The sequence below is a fragment of the Protopterus annectens genome, chromosome 5.part0 (genome assembly GCF_019279795.1).
Source record: "Protopterus annectens isolate FY-2018-M chromosome 5.part0, PAN1.0, whole genome shotgun sequence".
Classification (NCBI taxonomy): Eukaryota; Metazoa; Chordata; order Ceratodontiformes; family Protopteridae; genus Protopterus; species Protopterus annectens.
In genome coordinates, this window is record NC_056735.1 from 1,242,288,898 (window position 1) to 1,242,308,597 (window position 19,700).

At 45.1% G+C, this 19,700-nt stretch overlaps 1 protein-coding gene across 1 annotated transcript in view; it reads left to right on the plus strand.

Annotated features, from left to right (window-relative positions):
* TBC1D8 (TBC1 domain family member 8) overlaps positions 1-19,700 on the plus strand; it is a gene marked incomplete in the record, with an annotated part of 2,215,010 nt that overhangs the window by 720,128 nt on the left and 1,475,182 nt on the right.

Sequence of the window (19,700 nt, forward strand, 5' to 3'; positions counted from 1 at the left end):
TGTGAAGCTGCTGCTGCTGATCTCTAAGTCCCTTCAGGATAAGGGAAAGGCTTTACAGTAACGCAAATGTGTTTTTCTCCTGTTTCTAAATTTTAGACAATCTACCTTAATAAGCCAGCCTTTGTTTGCAGGCAGTCTCACCCTCCTGCGAAGGGCAAAAAGGGTGGCAAGTGGGCTCCTCCTGCTAAGGCTACTCAAACTTCATGGACTCAGATGTATTCCTTTCCAGATAAAACCAGGTGCTTTCTGACTATCTGATTCTTCCCACACATTCTTTTTCTTTTCACCTTTCTCTTTCTCTCCCTGTCTGGCTACAGATTATTCAGAGTTCCTGGGTTCTGTCCATTATTTGCCAGGGATATTTCATGGTGTGGAAATTCCTTTCCCCTCTTATGGGTATTCATCAGCCTCCTCTGGAACAACTCCCCTTTTTCCCAGAGGTACGTTGGGACCTTTTGAGTCAGGGTACTATTCAAGAAGTGCCTGTGCACCAAAGGGGGAGGGGACTTTACTCCCAGTTGTTTCTAGTACCCAGAAAAGACGGTACTTGGAGACCAATTCTAGACCTTTCTCTTCTAAACTCTTTTCTGAAGGTGCCATCTTTTCAAATGTTGTCTCTTCAGACTCTCCCTCTCTTGTTTCCTCAGGCTTTATATGGTGTGTCTGTATCTCAAGGATGCTTATCTCCATATTCTGATCCATTCCCTTTTCTGGAAGTTTTTGCCTTTCTTTGCCGCTTCCTGGCATTTTCAGTACTCTGCTTTGCACTTTGACTTTCTACTGCTCCAAGATATTCACCAAATGCCTCACTCCTGTGATTGCTTTTTGCAGGCTTCACGGGATCTGAGAATTTTCTTATATGCAGGACCTCCTGTTTCAGGCATCCTCTCCAGAGATCCTATTGCAAAATCTTCATTTTGCCATTTCTCCTCTTCAGAGCCTCGGGTGCATAATAAACTTCAAAAAGTGTTTTCTGACTCCTTGTGATCATGTTATTTTCCTGGGTTGCAAGATTCAGACTGTGCCTATGCTTGAATCCCTGTCTCTTCCCAAGGTCTAAACTCTCTTACTTCAAAACTCTTCTGGCCTCAATTACAGCCATGGAGTTTGAGAGCTCTGGGATCCACGGCATCCACAATACCTATGTTTCCTCTTGCCAAACTCCACATGAGAAAGTTTCTTTGGTTCCTGAATCCGGTTTGGATTCAACACGCACATCCTCTAGAATTTGTAGTTCCTCTTCTACCTTTACTCAAGATGGAACTTCACTGGTGGATCCAGCAGTTGTCCTTAAATCCAGGGCTACCCTTTCATTCTGCTCTTCCTTCTCAGGAGCTGTTCACAGATGCTTCAGATGTGGGGTGGGGAGCAGCTTTTGGCTCCCTAAAGTTGCAGGGGGTCTGGTCTTCTCTTCAACAGAAGGAGTACATCAATGTCAAAGAGGTGAGAGCCTTTCTGCTGGCTATTCAGGCTTTATATCCTCTTTTCTCCCTAGAATCTCTCGAGGTATTTACAGACAGTACCACAGTAGTGTGGTATGTAAACAAATTGGGTAACGATCTGATCTTGGCTGGTTGGCACTCCTGATAAGGGATCTTGCTGTCCAGTATCAAGTGACTCTTCAGGTAGTTTACATTCACCCAAAACCATGCAGAAAACACACTGACCAGGTCCTTAACTCAATTGCACGAATGGATGCTTCACAGGGATGTTTCTGGACGTTGTCCACCAGTGGGGTACTCCCAGTAGGTGACCCCCCCCCCCCAAACAGATAACTTCCTCTGTTTTGTGCCAGAGTCCCAGGTCCTCTAGTGTGGAAGGTGGATGCCCTCTCTCTCTCTCTCTTGGAAAGAGGATGCTTTTCCTCCCCTCATTCCAAAAGTCCTGTTCAAAATTCAACAGGAAGCCCTTAAATCTTGCTGGTGCCAGGGCACTTCTATGGGCTAGGGTTGTAAAGGCTCCAGGGCCATTAGCCTAGTACACACTTATGAACCTATGAACCTTTTGACCGAGAGAGCATTGGTTCCCTCTTCTAAATTTAGCCAAGGGTACTCATCACAAGTTACCTACCAGGGTGGACCTACTTGCACAAGACAAGGGATCTCTCATCCATCCGCACTTGGCCACTCTTCAGCTGACTCTGAGAGTGATAGAATTTTGATTCCACATGCACACCTTTTTTTCTGAGGAGGTGCTTAGGTTCCCACAGGAGGTCAGGAAACCCAATACTAGGAAATCCTACTTATCCAAGTGAAAGAGGTGTTCTGTTTGGTTTCTTTGTCATAACTTGGATCCATTTTCTGTGTATATTCCTTTGGTTCTGTCTTATGTGTGACTTGCTCAACGCTGGGTTGGCTTATTGTTCTGTTAAGGCCCACTTATCCGCTATCTCTGCTTGTCTTGTCTTTATCTCCTCCTCTAGCATCTACGTTTGAAGCTAAACTATTCCTTAAAGGCGTCCTTTATATTTAACCTCCCAGGAAGCCTGTTCCTCCTCCCGGGGTTCTTAATTTTATTTTGGAGAAATTGACTGTCTCCTTTTGAACCTGTAGCTTCAGCTTCCTTGCAACATTGCTCTTGGAAGACTGTTCTTTTGTTAGCCCTTACTTCTGCCAAACAGGTGTCTGAGTTTCAAGCCCTTATGGCTTGTCCTTTTTTTTTTTTTGGTTTCATAAGGACAGGGTGTTCTTGCATATACTAATCCTCCTTTTATGCCCAGGTTGGTGAATTATTTGTCCCTCAATCAGTCTATTCATTTGCCCACTTTTTTCCCTTCTCCACAATCTGCTAGTGAGAAGGTGCTGCACAGGCTAAGCTTCTGGTGTCATTCAAAGGGGATCCAGTGTCTGTTAGCCTGGGACGACATGCTCGACAGGCCTCGTTGCTTTGCAAGAGACTGCTTGCATCTGTCACCCCTAGGCTTTCGAATACTGGCCAAGGTTCTTGCTGGCCCCATAGTGCCTTTTTTAGGCGAGGCTCAGAAGTCAAACCCACCTTCGTAAATGGCACAAATAATAAAATGAGGGTTATGCTACTCAACGCCAGGGGTTTAAATCTCAAAATGCACGCGCTCGAAGCACTCCTCAGTATAGAGAACGTCTATATCTGTGCAGTAACTGAAACCTGGTTCATGGCTCCACAGAGCACCCCAGCAATACCAGGCTACAACTCATACCACACATTTCAGCCACAGAACATGGACCGAAACATAAAAGGAAGGGGGTGTATCCATATTCATCAAGGATACCTACACCTCCAGGTTAGTGGCACAGCATGATATCTCCGAGATCATCAATGTGCAACTAACATCAGGCAAATCTGCAATGCAAATTGTGGCCTGCTACAGATCACCCTCCATGATCCAGGGCCACCACTCCTCCATTCTGGAGACACTGGAAAACATGAAGGTCCTACCAAACACCCTGATATTGGTCAATTTCAATTACCCTACTGTTAACTGGGAAAAACTACTAGAGTACAAACTCCCAGGTCCAGCACTTCCTGGAATTTATCAACTCAAATGCCCTGGATCAGCTGGTAAACTCCCCTACCAAAGGTGAAAACATATTGGACCTGGTCATCACCAACATGGGCGACAGGTGTTCCACACCAGAGGTCAACCAGTCACTGGTTAGATCAGATCATAAACTAATCTCTCTAGATTTCCACATCACACCATCACCTCCAACCAAGGAAACCACAGTGAAAAACTTTTCTATAGTAAACTTCAGATTACTTAAGACAGAGGTGGTAAGTTTCACAGCCCCCACGCTAAAGGATAACAGTGTCCAAGATGCAGAAACCTTTACAAATGCACTCTATGAGCACCTACAAGGATGCATGGATCATGCCATCCCTAGCAAAACCATGACTCACTCCCCTAAGAGAAGGAAGCCAGTCTGGTGGACCCCTGCCATAAACAGGCTATACAATAGAAGGAGGAAACTAGTTCAGAAAAAAAGCAAATCCCAAGAAGGAAAGACATCCCTGATCACGTATCAGTAAGAAACTAAGGTCCCTCATAAAATCCTCCTAGGCTAACTTCAAGCCAAGGATTCGAAAGATTGACCACAAAGCCTTCTTTAGCTACGTCAAGAATCTAAGTGGCAACTCGCAGATATGCTCTGAGCTAGTGAAAAATAGTACAAAATGTACTGAACACACTGATATTGCCAACATCCTGGCAGATAGATTCAGTGCAAACGTCACCCCCCTCTCACCCCAAAAGGGCCCACAGTAATACTGGAAAAGTGTAGTGCCCCGGAAATCAGACGCACAGGTGAAAACAGCCCTTTCAAAAGCCAAAAGCACAGTGTCAGTGGTGCCAGATGGTGTCCCAGGCTGAGTCTTGCACAAACTAATCCCCCCACCTAAACACACTGTTCAACCTCAACCTCTCCACAGGCTACATGCACATAGAATGGCGCACAGCAATGGTTATTTCACTCCACAAAGGAGGGACCACAATTGACCCTGGTAACTATTGCCCCATAAGCCTGACTAGCCTGGTCTGCAAGGCTATGGAGCGCATCATCATGGAACTCATTAACAAAGACATTGGGAACCTCCAAACACTTGACCCGACCCAGTTCGGCTTTAAGGGCAGATCATGCCTACTAAACCTGGTTGACTTCTTTGAGACAATCACCAAGACTATAGATGAGGGGAAGGTAGTTCACACAGCCTACCCTGACCTCACCAAGGCTTTTGACACCATTCCCCACTCGGGAATTATAGAAAAACTCACCAGCCTGAACATAAACCCCTACGTCACGAGATGGGTTGCCAACTGGCTTACAGACAGAACTCACACGGTAAGAATAGTGGGCTCCAGGTCTAACTCTAAACCAGTCACAAATGGTGTCCCACAAGGCTGTGTCCTGGGACCCCTACTGTTTGGCATATACTTCTCAGAAGTACAGGCAAACAGAGGAGGACTGTGGCTAACCAAGTTTGCCAATGACTGCAAACTGGGAACCATAGACTCTCCGGCTGACACGGACGTTCTCCAAAAGGGCCTTACTGAGACGGACACCTGGTGTCAGTCTTGGTCTCAAGCTAAATGCCAAAAAATGCATAGTCATCCCGTTTGGGGAAAAAACAAAATGACCATGAATTACCACATAGATGGCAGCCCTTTTAATACAGAAGAGGTAATAAGAGATCTGGGGACTCGGGTAGATAGTAATCTCTCCTTTGACAATCATATTGCCAAAGTAGTTAGGAAATCCTTCCTTCTATGTAGCCCATCTAATTACTAAAGGGTTCGCATCTAGAAATAAAGAGGTTATAGTGCCCCCTCTACTTGTCGCTCATCAGACCCATCATATAGAGTACAATGCCCCGTTTGGGATATACCTCACAAGACACTTCCAACAGCTGGAAAGACCACAAAAGTACCTCACCAAGAGGATTACTGGTCTCAAACATATGTCCTATGCAGCCTGACTGGAAAAACTCCAGCTGTACTCCGTGGCATATCGCTTACTCAGAGGTGATCTCTGCCTGACTTGCAAAGCCATGTCCAACTCAGAATTGATGGACATGCTTTACCTAAAGAAATCCAAGTCACTGCGAGCCACTCGCTCTAGTGAGCTAAACCTCACCACAACAATAAATTGAACATGCTGGAGGGATAGATTCCTGTCAGAGATGCTCCCCATGCTTTGGAACAAAATTCCTAACTACATTAGGCAGAGCCCCTCACTAACACTCTTCAAGAGAAACCTTGACGAGTGGATGGGTAACAGAAAATACACCCCTGGGATCACTTCATTGGCTCTTCTTGACAGAGGCTCAGTTAATTAATCAATGGGGTGATGAAAGCTGACACACTCTGGCTAAGCTTATAAATGCCCTCAGGCAGATAGCCTAGTACCTACCTTTCAACCTATGTTAGATGTGTATAGCAACTCAGATTTTATTTGGATAAGACTATTAGGAAATCTGATCAGCTCTGTTTCCTTTCATCCCAGGAATACCTCTCAACTTGAAAACATCAAAAATCTGGACAAAGGCCCATAAAAGGTAGGTACAACTGGCCAAAACTCTGGATGCTGATTAACATAAAATTTGCATTTTGCATACATAATTATGAAACCCACCCACTCCAGTGCAATTATGGGATACCAACATTCAAATGCAAATTGAAGAACAGGCAAAATATTAAACTACACAAAATATAACCAGTTTAGAATGTATGTCACCTCCGAATAACAGGCTGATATGGGGAGCTCTGCATTTTCCTTTATGTATTTTATTATGAGGGGAAGGGGGCCAAATGTGATTATATGAATCACTTAAAATTACTAGCCATTAAGGACCTGTGGCTAAGTATGGATACATGAAGGAGGTAATCCAAAAAAGAGGACTGGCCTCTGTCAATAGACATTTGCCACTTCTGAAAGCAGCACACTGGCCATTGTACCATTAAAATGACAAAAAATAAACAATGGGATAGAAATTACCTTTTTAAGATATAATCTGTTTTATGATCAGCTTATACTGCTTGATCGTTTAATAAATCTTAGATGTTCTTCATCTCACATTGCTGCAGTCCTAACACCTGGGGTAGTCCGCTGTCCCAGTCGGCCCGAATACCAAAGTATAAGGCTGACGTCGGTCAAGGCGCATTAGTCTGACGTCAGGACGTCAGGGTACAAATGCGCATGACCGACGTCATATCCTCAGTCTTTTTTGCCGCATGGTCCGATGCAGAAGCAGTATTGCGAGTGCAGGTTGGCGTTCTGAAATTTTCTGAAGTCGGAGTTTCAGACCGAATCAAAGTTGGCTAAGTACCCCGTTGGGGAATATTTTGGTTTTTTCTTGCCTCAGTATTTAACCGGATGTCAGAAAAAGTGAATAACTGTATTTCTTGTGGGAAACAGATACCTCATAGGGATTACCATACCTTGTGTATACCTTGCTTAGGGCCTGAGCACGACGTTGTTGGATGTCGCTCTTGTGCTAGATTTAACAAACGCACTATAAAGAGAAGATTAGACTGTGCCAGGTTAGTTTTTGGGAAGCGTTGTAATTATAAAATGCCGCCGGATGCTCCGGCCCGCTGCCTAAAAGCGCAAGGACAAAGCAGCAAAGCCTAGGTTGGAAGAACCGTCTGTCCCGGACATCGGTTCTTTAGAGGGCTCGGTGGAGCCGGAGGTTCTGCCAGAAGTTTCTTTGGAGTCTCAGGGAGAGACTTTACTGTTACAAGATGTGTCCTCTCAGGAGGTAGGCCAGGCTGAAGGGGCTTCTCAGGTAGCTGTTCTCCCCTCCCTTCCTAAGGTGGTTAGGCCCTCCACTTCTGTTTCCAAGGCTTCTTCGAGAGGCAGGCCAGGTTTAACTTCAGTGGGTGTCTCTCCTAGTTCTTCAGGGTCTCTGCCTAAGAAACATATGCTTAAAATGGCAGAAGATTTGATTACTATGATTAGAGGTTCTATGCCCCCTCCTGATAAGAGGCCTAGGGTGGAACCTGAGCTTGAGAGTTTTGAGCAGTGTTCTGAGGCTTCTGAGTCTTCGGCTGAAGACTTACAGGAGTATCCTCCTTATTCTGTTTCTGATGTAGATGATTCTACTCCTTCAGCTTCTCCTCCTGAGGATTTTTCTTTTTCAGAGACTCTTCATTCCATGAGGGAGCATTTTAAATGGGAAGGTCAAGATTTCTCTGATTCCAGGAAAAGGCTTAGGGAATTTTTGTTTCTACCCCAGCATAGGCCTTTAGCTATACCGCCTGTTCTGGATGTGGTGGAAGATGTTTTTGCAGAGGCTTCCCTGAACCCTGATTCTTTGCCTCCTGCCCCAGTTAAACCGGATAGGTATTATAGGGTGCCTGAAGCTCATAAGTATCTTTTTAAGAGTCCTAGGGCAGACCCAGAAACTGTTTCTCAGGGGCCTAAAGGTGTTAAGGCTTCTGTTGTTAAAAATCCTGTTCCTCCTGATAAAGAGGCAAGGGCTTTGGATAGATGGGGAAAGAAGGTGTATACTTCTTCCACTTTAGTCATGAGGGCTTTGAATTGCCAGTTCCACATGTTAAAATACCAAAATTATCTCCTTTCACAATTGAAGTCTAAGGTGGATGCTCTGGCGGAAGGTATTGAGTGTAAAGAGTTGCAGGATTTAGTTCATGTTTCTGAACAGGTGGGTAAGCATTCTTTGCAATGTGGTTTTGATGCTGTACAGGCCTCTTCGAGGGTGGCGGCCACTGGTTCTGTTCTTCGCAGGCACGCCTGGCTGAGGGATCAGAATTTGGCTGAGCATGTTAAGATAAGGATTTTAGATGCTCCGTTACAATCTGATGTGTTTGGTTCGCCTGTGGAAGCAGTTTTAAAGAAAATGGAGGACAAGGCTAAGTCTATGCAGACTGTTAAAGATTTTTTGCAGGTTCAGCCTCCGAAGTTTAGTAGAAATTGGCCTACTAAGGGGTGGACATATCCTTCTTATGATTCCCAGTCTAGGGGTAGGTCTAGACATGGTAGGGGCAGAGCTCAAGGTTCTTTTAGGCCTAGAACAGGGAGTTCACCTGCTCAGTCTTCTGGTGAGGGCAGGGGTCAGTCCTTTCGTAAACAGACCCAATGACCTGCCTTTTCAGCTGCCAGAGCCTTCTCGTCTGGCAGCACCTTTGGGAGGAAGGCTGGCACTTTTCAAAGAAAATTGGAGTTTAATTACCCAAGACAGATGGGTATTGGATATCATTCGCCACGGTTACAGGTTTTATTTCCATACCTTGCCTCCTTTCAAAGGCATGCCAGACATTCCTCCTCTACAAAGAAAAGAGGCTCACAAGCAAATTTCTCTGTTACTCCAAATAGGGGCCATTCAGCGGTTCCTGTGCCAGAAAGGGGCCTAGGATTTTATTCTCGCCTGTTCCTAGTACCAAAAAGGGGAACACGTGGAGACCAATTTTGGATTTATCTATCCTCAACACTTATCTGGACATTCCCAAGTTCAAAATGTTGACGTTACAACAGCTTTTACCTCTGCTGGGAAAAGATCACTGGATGGTAACTTTAGATCTCAAGGAGGCTTACCTTCATGTGCCTATCAGACTAAGTTGCAGGAAGTATCTGCGTTTTCGAGCTGGGAATTCCCATTATCAGTTCTCTGCATTGCCCTTTGGCTTATCTACTGCCCAGAGTATTCACAAAGTTCTGGCTCCAGTGATAGCTTACTTCAGGCTAAAAGGAATACAAATCTATCCTTACTTGGACGACTGCCTGATTCTGGCTCAAGAAAAGGAAGACCTTTTCAGCATTTGGAATATGTGATAGCAGTGCTAAGATGCCTGGGGTATTCTGTGAACGAAATAAAGTCCAGTCTAGTACCCTCTCAAGACATGTGCTTTCTGGGTGTGAGACTGAATACAGCAACCCAGATGGCCTTTTAACCCCGGACAAACAAAAGAATCTTTCCCTTTACTTCCATCAACTATCTCTTCAGTCCGGGCTGACTGCAAGGACAGTCCTTCAAGCCTTAGGGTTCATGGCATCTTGTATTCTGGTGCTTCCCAATGCCAAACTGCATATGAGGAAGCTGCAATGGTATCTCAAAAATGTATGGACACAGCACTGCCAGGATTTGGGCACTGTCATTCAAATAATACCTTGCATTCAAAAGGAATTTTTGTGGTGGGCTCAGGAATGTCACCTAAACAAGGGACTCTCTGTGACCCGGCCAGAGGCGAGTCAGATTCTAACGACAGATGCCTCAGACATAGCTTGGGGAGCTCATCTGAATGGAAAGTGGATACAAGACAAGTGGCCTGCCAGTCTACAGCATCTACATATCAACATGAAGGAGATGTTAGCAGTCCAGTTTGCATTAATGGCTTTCAAGGAGTTACTTCTTCCAGGGCAGGTGTTGATTCTAACAGACAACACAACTGTCATGTGGTACATCAACAAACAAGGGGAACACATTCTTATCCTCTATGCAGGCAAGCAATGATTTTGTGGGAGACTGCGCTCAGCTTGCAACTAAATCTTCAGGCAAGGTTTCTGCCGGGAGCACAGAACTCCTTAGCAGATGTGTTAAGCAGGCAAATCATGGATCCCCACGAGTGGAAACTGGATCTTCATGTATTTTGGAAATTGACAGTGTCATGGGGAACTCCAGACATAGATCTGTTCGCTTCTCCACTAAACCACCAGCTGCCAAAGTTTTGCACGAAAAGGTTTCATCACACAGCTTGGAAAGTGGATGCTCTTTCTTTCAGTTGGAAAAATCTTCATGTGTATGCCTTTCCACCTCTGCCTCTCCTCCCAAAGGTACTCCTAAAGGTCAGACAAGACAAGCCAAGGATGATTTTAATAGCTCCAGATTGGCCTCTGCAACACTGGTACCCATTACTGAGGAGTCTGGTGAGGAAGCCTCCATGGCCTTTACCTTTGATTCCACACCTATTGTCTCAGAGGGACGGTCATCTACTCAATGTCAAGCTTCACTCTCTTCATCTAACAGCCTGGCATATTCTGTTTTGAACCACAGCAGGTCTCAACTTCCTCAACAAGTTTTGAATGTGATTATGGAAGCCAGAAGACCTAGTACAAGGAAAGTGTATGCAGAAAAATGGAAGAGATTTTTATTTTGGAGTGCAGCAAAGGATTTGGAGGTTTCTGAGCCTAATTTGAGTGTGGCTCTTCAATATCTTACTGAGTTATTGGACAAAGGTTTGTCTTTCTCTTCCATTAAGATTCATGCTGCAGCAATTTCAGCTCACTATGATTGTGACCCACCATTGTTTTCTCATCCTTTGTTCAAGCAATTTCTTAGAGGGGCAAAGAATATAAGACCCCCACGTAGAGCTCCTACTCCTGCTTGGGACCTCAATTTTGTGTTGGAGAAACTTACTCTACAACCTTTTGAGCCTGCGGCTACTGCTGAATTGAAATACTTGTCATGGAAGACTGCTTTTTTGTTGGCCATTACTTCTGCAAGAAGGGTTTCTGAATTGCAGGCCCTTATGGCGGTTGAGCCTTTTTGATTTTCCATAAGGATAGGGTATCATTACGCACTAATCCTTCCTTTATGCCTAAGGTGGTCTCTAGTGTGGCTTTAAACCAAACTATTCATTTGCCTACTTTTTATGCAGATCCCCAAAATAAGGGGGAAAAGATTTTGCACACTTTAGATGTACACAGGCAGTTGCGTTATTATTTAAGCAGGACTAAGGATTTTAGGCAGTCTCAGCAGTTGTTTGTTTCTTTTGCTTTGAGTTCTCAGGGCAAGCCTGTGTCAAAACAAACTATTTCTAAGTGGATTGGGTTTTGCATTGCATTTTGTTATTCCCATCATGGCAAGGAGATTCCAGCTGGGATTAGGCCTCATTCCACTAGGGCTACTGCCACTTCAACAGCATTTCTAAGGGGTGGCAACTAAGGATATTTTGGAGGCAGCTACTTGGAGTTCAGTGCATACTTTCTCTAAGCATTACCACCTTCCTCTCTACTCTAAATCTAGGGCTGGTTTTGCCACGGCTATTTTGCAGGGCATGTTGACAGCTCCTGCTTCTTTATGATTTGCCAGCCTCCCTTACCTCTGCTTTGGGATTCTACCCAAGTGTTAGGACTGCAGCAATGTGAGATGAAGAACATAGTACAGTTTTGTACCTACCATAAATGTAGATGTTCAAGATCCACATTGCTGCAGTCCAATTTACCCTCCCTCCTTCCCCTCTGTGTTTAGGGGTGGTTGTGTGGGTGGGGTTGTACTTTTGTAAATTTGTATATATTGTACATATATTTGGTACAGGAGTGTTTGGTGTTTTTTGGTTTTGGCCTTATCTTTTTAGGGTCTTCTGACATCTGGGGCAAGAAAAGACTGAGGATATGACGTCGGTCATGCGCATTTGTACCCTGACGTCCTGACGTCAGACTAATGCGCCTTGACCGACGTCAGCCTTATACTTTGGTATTCGGGCCGACTGGGACAGCGGACTACCCCAGGTGTTAGGACTGCAGCAATGTGGATCTTCGAACATCTACATTTATGGTAGGTACAAAACTGTACTTTGTGCACACATCAAAAATTCTTGTAGACATTTACATAGTTTTACTTTTATGTCAATGTAGCTGTTCCTATATATAAAAAGCCATTCAACTCATTCAATCCGTAGCCTACTCAAGCCACGATTTCTTAGTCAGCACCCTTAGGTTACAACATTGCCTCTATAACTAACATACCAAAGTCTATAAATACATTTTCTTAATGTTTGCCTTCCCCAGGGACACAACGGTGCAGAAGTTCCCCCAATGCCTTCCTCACAGACATCCATAACTTAAAAAAAAAAAAAAAAAAGTTAAAATAAGCGTATTTTCCAGTCAACATGTGTACTTGGCATTTATATTTACAATCCCTTGAAACTGTAAAAGATAGAAGGTACTGTCTTAGACAATGTAAACTGGATGGAAAGCACAACTAAAAGCATGCACAATGTTGGAAGTGTTCAGGTTATGCAATACCAGACACAATAATTCCGGCACCCATTAGAAAAGGAAGTAGGATCATGCTCAGAAAAAAATGAGTACTATAGGAAAAATAAGTACAATGAAACACCAGGCGTGAGCCACACAACACCAACACTTGTGTAAGGCATGACAGTCAGTTTCAGACAAAACCACAAAATATGTTCACTGTTTTGTTCATTATTGCAACTACCTGCAAACAGCCGACAATCAGAAATTGTCACTGCGACCGTCACAGATCTACATTTACAAACAACATCACTAATATGTTACTAAATTAACATGCTATTTTACTTCTTTAAGACCGTTACCATTCACTGAGTTATAGTTTGCTTTGATCTTACTGTATTGAGTCTGTCAGTAAACTAAAAAGGGTGCAGAAACCTTTCACTAGAAGAATTTTTTTTAGATATATTACATAATATTTGCTAAGGCTTCAGTTATTAGCGATCAAGTATAGACTGTTAAGACATATTTTTATCTACAAGTATCTTAATGAATTATTAGCATCCCATGTTGGCCTGACATTTAAGAATATTGTTGTAAAGACTAGAAGAAATATCCTTTTTGAGAAGACTTATGTATTGCAATCGTATTTTTTTTTTCCTTTTACCTGGAGGGAGGAGGAGGGGAACACCCTGAGCCACCAGAGATAAATTTTCTCATCTTCAAGACTACCACCTGCAAGAGCTGTGCTTGTGACCTGGTCAAACCTGTTCTTCCAAGGCTTCCTTCCTGATTTCTGATTCTAGGCTTGCTGGGTCTGGGTCCGCCACTCAGGCTCCAGATTCCTGGGGAGTACATGTTGTAAAACACTGACTTTTCTGACTGGGTGGGAATCTGGATTCAGGATGGGACCAGTCCAGATTGGACTCTGCACTCTGGGATGGCTGCTGCTTACTGCTGTAGTTATTTAATACACTTCTCACTTGCAGAACTACACTGCAGTGCTTCATCTGTAATCAAGTTAAACTAATCGCCGCTGTACAAACATATGTAGTCTAGAGAGGTAAACAAGCACACTACAGAGAGAGAGAGAGAGAGACAGTCCCAACCCCTGAGCACTTAGCTGAATTTTGACTGGCTGGAAATCAGCCTCACGAAGCTGACAAGATTGTGCATGCCCCTGCACATGATCACGTCGGCAAAAACTTCGAGGAAGAAAACATTTGAAAAAAAACTGGGAAATTGCTGGAAATTGAAGGGGCCACCCAGGAATTTGTGGCACCCCATTATTCTTCCCTTAAAACTGGTAAATGCCAAGTAATTCAATACGGTTGAGTCGGGAGCGGCCTTAGGTCAACTGGTGCCCTAGGCAAAAGGGCTCCACAGTGCCCCCATCCTTGTCTACCTACACCAAATAAATACTGGAAAAGTGCCCCTACTACAGTGGCGCCCTAGGCAGCCGCCTAGTTGGCCTATGCCTAAGGCCGGCTATGGGTTGAGTAGTGTGAGCCCAGCTCCTTGGGATTAGCTGTATCCAAGCAGACTTGTTTCTTCTTAGATTTCAAAAGCCATTTCTTTTTGTTATTTTCATGGTAAGAGCCTTCCTTTTTCTGTAAAGTCTTATTCTATTAGAGCTTTGGCTTCTTCTGCTGCTTTTTTCAAGGGCTTGGATACTAACTCTATTCTTGAGGCAGCTACCTGGATTTGTGTGCATACTTTTACCAAATACTACTAGTGGGATGGAATCTCCAGAATTAGAGCTGGTTTCGCTAGGGCCATCCTTCATGGCTTCCTAAAGAGCTGTGCTGGTCCTTCCTCCTCCCAAATTTCTTCTTAAGCTTTGGCAAAGAATACTGCAACAGTGATATGGAAGGGCATAGTACAGTTGTGTAAAAGCTTACCATAACAGTAGATGTCCTTTCCTTCAATGTTCGGTATTCACTCCCCTTCTCTCCTCTCCCTGGTGCATTTCTCTTCTGGATGTACTTGTTACCTCTTGGTTTTCCTTGGACTGGCATTCCTATTGGGGCTTTCAGTTCTGAGGATGGTACGTCCAGATTGTCCGCTTTATGCAAGTAGCATACCTGTGACATACAGAGTACCTTAAAGCAACCTTAAGATTTGGTAAACTGGCCGCACATTGGGCTGCCCTAGGCAGGGGATCCCTGATGTAATGAGTACTGCAACAGTGAAGGGAAAGACATCTACTCTTCTGGTAAGATTTTATACAACTGCACTTTCTGTGCTTTAGGTATTCGCAAAACTGTCAAAGCATTTTAATCCACAGTAAGTTAAGGATGCAGTTAGCTGGCATATCATTCAAATTGCTTATGACTGTTACACCTGATAGTGGATTTTGAAGACACTGGACTTAAAATTATCTGAAAATATGGACTTCATTCCGCTCCCAGTTTACTTTGCTCAATGTTGCAAAACACATTTTGAAAAAATATATATTCTCACCAATGGAAGAATATGTACACCGTTTGAGTAAAAAGTCCAGATATACAACAAACTTTTCCAGTTGAGACAGATGTGTTTCAGGCTTCAGATGAAGGTTTACCACCCAGAGCACCTTGATTCAGGCCCATGGTTATGCATTTTTTCCCAGAACTTCCATGCTGCGTGTAGTAGGAGGCATCTTTCCTTCCTGAGAATTCAATTGCACGAGTAAAGAGCCACCTTCTTTTGAGATGTGACAGTCTGCAATCAAAATTGCAATCTAAATGCAAACTTCTGTTACATACAACAAAGAGCCTTCTTGACAGTCTAGGGAGTCTGGCAAAACTAAAAAGAAATACCCTCGTTTTATAGAAGAATAATGACCCTATAACCAAACCTGAAGGAATTTCTCCTGTATCTGAAATGTAGTGTTATTTGATTTTTCTTAAAGAAACATTATTTGCATAATGTTTACATCACATAATGAAAGGATGTTATCAGCATACCTCTCAACCTATAGATTTTGCACAGAATATCTATATTTTTTGCCTCATATTTTTGTTCTGTTTATCATAAAATTGTTTTCTGGCAAATCACGGACAAGTCATTGAGGGTTGAAGTAAGAAAATAACAGACATTTTAGTTTCAGACCTCATAACCTTTAGAAAATTCATGCTAATGCAAAATGTCATATTCTATCAACTTTCTAAGTGTGAAAGAGCAGTATTTAAAAAGTGTCCCTGTTTTGGGGCCTTTGCGCCCCCCCATTATTTATGACTTTGTCCAGACTTCTTGCTTTGAGGTTGAGAGGTATGGTTAATCAGTGCTTTGCATCTAAAGAAGTTAGAAATATTGAATTTGTGTAGTATTTACATCACATTCAGCACCCCAGATTGCTGTAATTGCGTAAGGCACGGCTCCAAGAGATAAGGAGAGCTGTATATGAGCTTTGGCTTGTGACAATAAACTGACCAAGGAGATCACCGCCTTAAACCAAAATCCAAATGCTTTGGCCAGGGTAAGGCAGGAAAGGGGAAAAAGTTGAAGGGGATGATGACCAGAAACAAATTACAATGTTAAGTTGTCAATCTCGCCTTCATTCTTGCTGGATGGGTTCAGAGCCGAACCTCTGCTCCGACTTGGCCTATTAGTAAAGCTCAAGAGCTATTTTTACCGGCTCGAAGCTATCCTATGTCCCATAGTGCTAGGCTTGATATTCCAAGATCTCGTGTGCCGCTTCAGCTACGAGGTTGCGTCTTTTTGCCGGCTCAGGTTGTATTAATATTTTTTCTTGGTTTTAGTCCGCTTTTTGGGTTAAAATATTAGCGATAGTTTTATAGTTACTACCCTTTAGATCACTGTTTAGGATTCCCTCTTGGGTAGTTTTTGATAGTTTTTTTTCCCCTCTCCTAATAGTTAGGCCCTTGGCCAATCCTTTTCCATACTTATTTGTCTGTAGTTGTATGTGTGAGCCTAGTTAGATTGTATTAATAAGTGTGGGGTTTTGTTATATTATTCTGGTCTGTTACAACTTTTTTGTGTGTGTGTTTGGCTGATTGTGACTAGACCTCCCTTAGTTGTCCTTGTCTGCCAGTTATCCCTTTTTCAGGATGTCTAAGACACTAAGGTCTCGGGCTTCAAGAAGTGTGACTCGTGCTGTCAGAAGATGTCTCTGACAGATGGGGTTACTTCTTGTGTATATTGCTTGGGCCCTCTGCACCTGCAGGACTCTTGTTCTGTCTGCCATGCGTTCAGTCCAGGAGTCCTGCAGGAACGCAGAAACAAACTTATTTTAAGAGGCTTATTAAAACCTGAAGGTTCCCCGGCTAAGCCTTCATCAGGTAAACCACCTAAGCCCGCCAAACCGTCGGCTCCATGTTCGGAGCTGTCGGCAAGCGGTGCTACTACTACCACTGCATCGGTTCCAGCCGGAACCGATGATTCGAGGCCTCAGTCAGCTCCGACTCTGCTGTCGGAGCCGTCTTCGAGCAAGAAGCATCCCAGGTCTCCTTCCCTGGAATCGGTCCATTCGGCTCCGAAGTCTCCCTTGTTATCGGAGCGGAGTCACAGGTCCCATTCCTCTCTGTCTTCCAGGCTGTTGGACCATGACCTCGAGAGGGTGGTTAGCAGACTACTTAAGTCGCAGGCACTGGCCCAGATGTTGCATAGCCCTCCTCATCAGGCAGTGGCTTTCACTACTCCCTCTTCGATTCCCCCTCCGACTCTTCCTGTGAGTTCGGAGCTGGAGATCATAGGGATCGGGACCGCCGGAACGTCGGAGCCAATACCACCCCTTTCGGCTCCCTCGTCTGCTCTGATCTCTTCCTTGGTTTCATCCTTGGAGGGATCCAGGTGCCGGGACTCTCTGCTCCGAGGGGATGAGTGGCATCGGACCCTTGTCCGACCCCGTTCTCCCTGTCGGAGCTTCGGCGCAGGCGAGTTCGGCCCCGACATCGGACACCGAGCCATCCCTCTCGGTGCCGGGAGGAGTCCTTGTCTCTTCGGAGCAGGGACCCCCTTCCCTGCATGATATGGTCCGCCTTTGAGGTCATGAGGAGTGTGCTGGCCCCTGTGCCTGCTCCACGGTCGGCTCCTTCGGCTCCTCCCTCTATGGTGCCTGCTTCAGTCTTTACCCGCTCTCTCGATCCCGAGCGTGGAGAGCCAACGCTACAGGTAGCCCCATTGGGCATATTCTCCCCTTCCAAGGCCTCCCATGATCCTTCAGAAAATGCAAGAGGAAGCATGTAGACTCCCTTGAGTCATTCACATTGGACACTGACTTGAATGACTCAGAAGGGTCCCCAAGGTCCCCCTCTGAGGATATCTCATTTTCTGACATCCTGGAGATTCTTAAGCAGTGAGGAAACTGGTCTGCCCTTAACCCGTCTGAGGATGAATCGGTGTGCCTGGATGCATTCGGTTCTCACCCTTCCACCTCCTGGGTGTCTCCCCCTTTCGACCCGCTCATGGATGTGGTGGCTCGAAAGGCGTGGACGGCTTCAGATACTATGGAGCCAACTCCCTGGAGGCCTACAAAATTTATTACAGTCCCTTCTGACAAGCAGTTTCTAACTAAGGGCATCCCTGTTGATGCCATGTTGGTGGCGGCGGCCACTAAAAAGGAGTTGGCTGACCCTTCAGTACCTGTCCATCCTCCTAATAAGGAATCTAGGACTATGGACAGGTATGGAAAGCGGATGTTTTCCTCAGCGACCTTTGCTATGCGGTCGCTGAATTATTTGTGCCATTTCACCCATCTCCAGAGAGACCTTCTCTAGGAACTGGGTGATAACTTACAGGACCCATCAGCTGCGGGGTCTCAGGAAAAGATCAATTCCCAGCTGGGGACCCTAAACTCTATTGTCAACTCCTCCATGCGGCTCATTTCTTATGTAGCTGATGGAGCGAGTAGGGCTGCAGGCACGGGCGTCGCTCTAAGGAGACACGCTTGGATGCGGCTTTGCAATTTTGCTGACCCCTTCAAGGCGTCCTTCACTAACACCCCCTTTGATGGTTCTGCCTTGTTTGGACCTCAAGTGAAGGATACATTGACCAGGTGCGAACAGGAAGGCAAGACTCTCTCTGCCGTAGGAGTCCGTTTTTCTACCCCTTCTAGACCATACTCTAAGGGTCAGAAAGGTGGGAAAATGTGGTTCCGCAAACCTCAGGGAGTGCTGCCTGACGCACGTGGTGAGCTTCCCTCCAGAGGCAGAGGAGGGAACAATAATGGACGCCGCCCAAGGGGCAGGGGGGGTCCGCAGAATCAGGGTAGCAGAGAATCCTTCTCTGACAAACCCTTCCAGCACCCCTGAGGAGCTGCCCGACTGTCCATCTTCGGAGGCAGTCGGGGGAAGACTATCACTGTACCCAGAAGCCTGGCATTCCCTCACGCAAGACAATTGGGTACGGTCGATCATATCAGAGAGTTACAAAATTCCCTTTATTCATACCCCACAACCACCAAAAGGGCCCCTTCCAGACGTTCCACCCAGTCTGAGGGATCAAGCAGCACTAGAAATTTCAAAGCTGCTAGAAAAAAGAGCCATCCAGCCAGTACCAGCAGACCAGCAAGGATCCAGAGTCTACTCCAAGTTCTTTTTGGTACCAAAAAAAACCAGGGGACTGGAGACCTATTTTGGATCTCAGCAGGCTGAACAAGTCTGTTCAAAGAACGAAATTCCGGATGGTCACGCTTCAGTCCATTCTACCCTTCCTGGGTCAGGACAATTGGATGTGCTCTATAGACCTTCAGGATGCGTACTATCATATCAAAATGAACAGGTGCTCCAGGAGGTTTCTCTGCTTCTGGCTGGGAGCCAGTCACTACCAATTCAGAGCCCTGCCCTTTGGCCTCACCACAGCCCCCAGGGTGTTAACCAAATGCATGGCAGTGGTTGCGGCTCACCTGAGCCGAAAAGGATTCCAGGTGTTTCCATACTTTGACTGGCTCCTTACTGCCACCACCAAGCGTCAGCTACTTCATTCCAGAGATTATACCCTCCAAATTTGCAACGAGCTAGGTATCTTTCTAAACTCCGAAAAGTCTGCCTTGTCATCTTGTCAGTCTATTACCTTCATAGGTGCCGTTTTAAACACTGTGGAACTGTCAGCAAAACTGCCTATACAAAGGATTTCAGACATTCGAGGTCATGTTCAAATCCTACTACAAGAGAGCAGATTCCAGGCCAGATTCGTACTAAAAACCCTAGGTCTCATGGCAGCTGCTATCACATTACTCCCCCTAGCTCGCTTTCACATGCGGATCCTGCAATGGATGCTGTTTTCCCAGTGGTCCTTTCAACAGCTTCCAATGTCACACAGCATTCTAATCACTCAGTCATGCAAAAGACACCT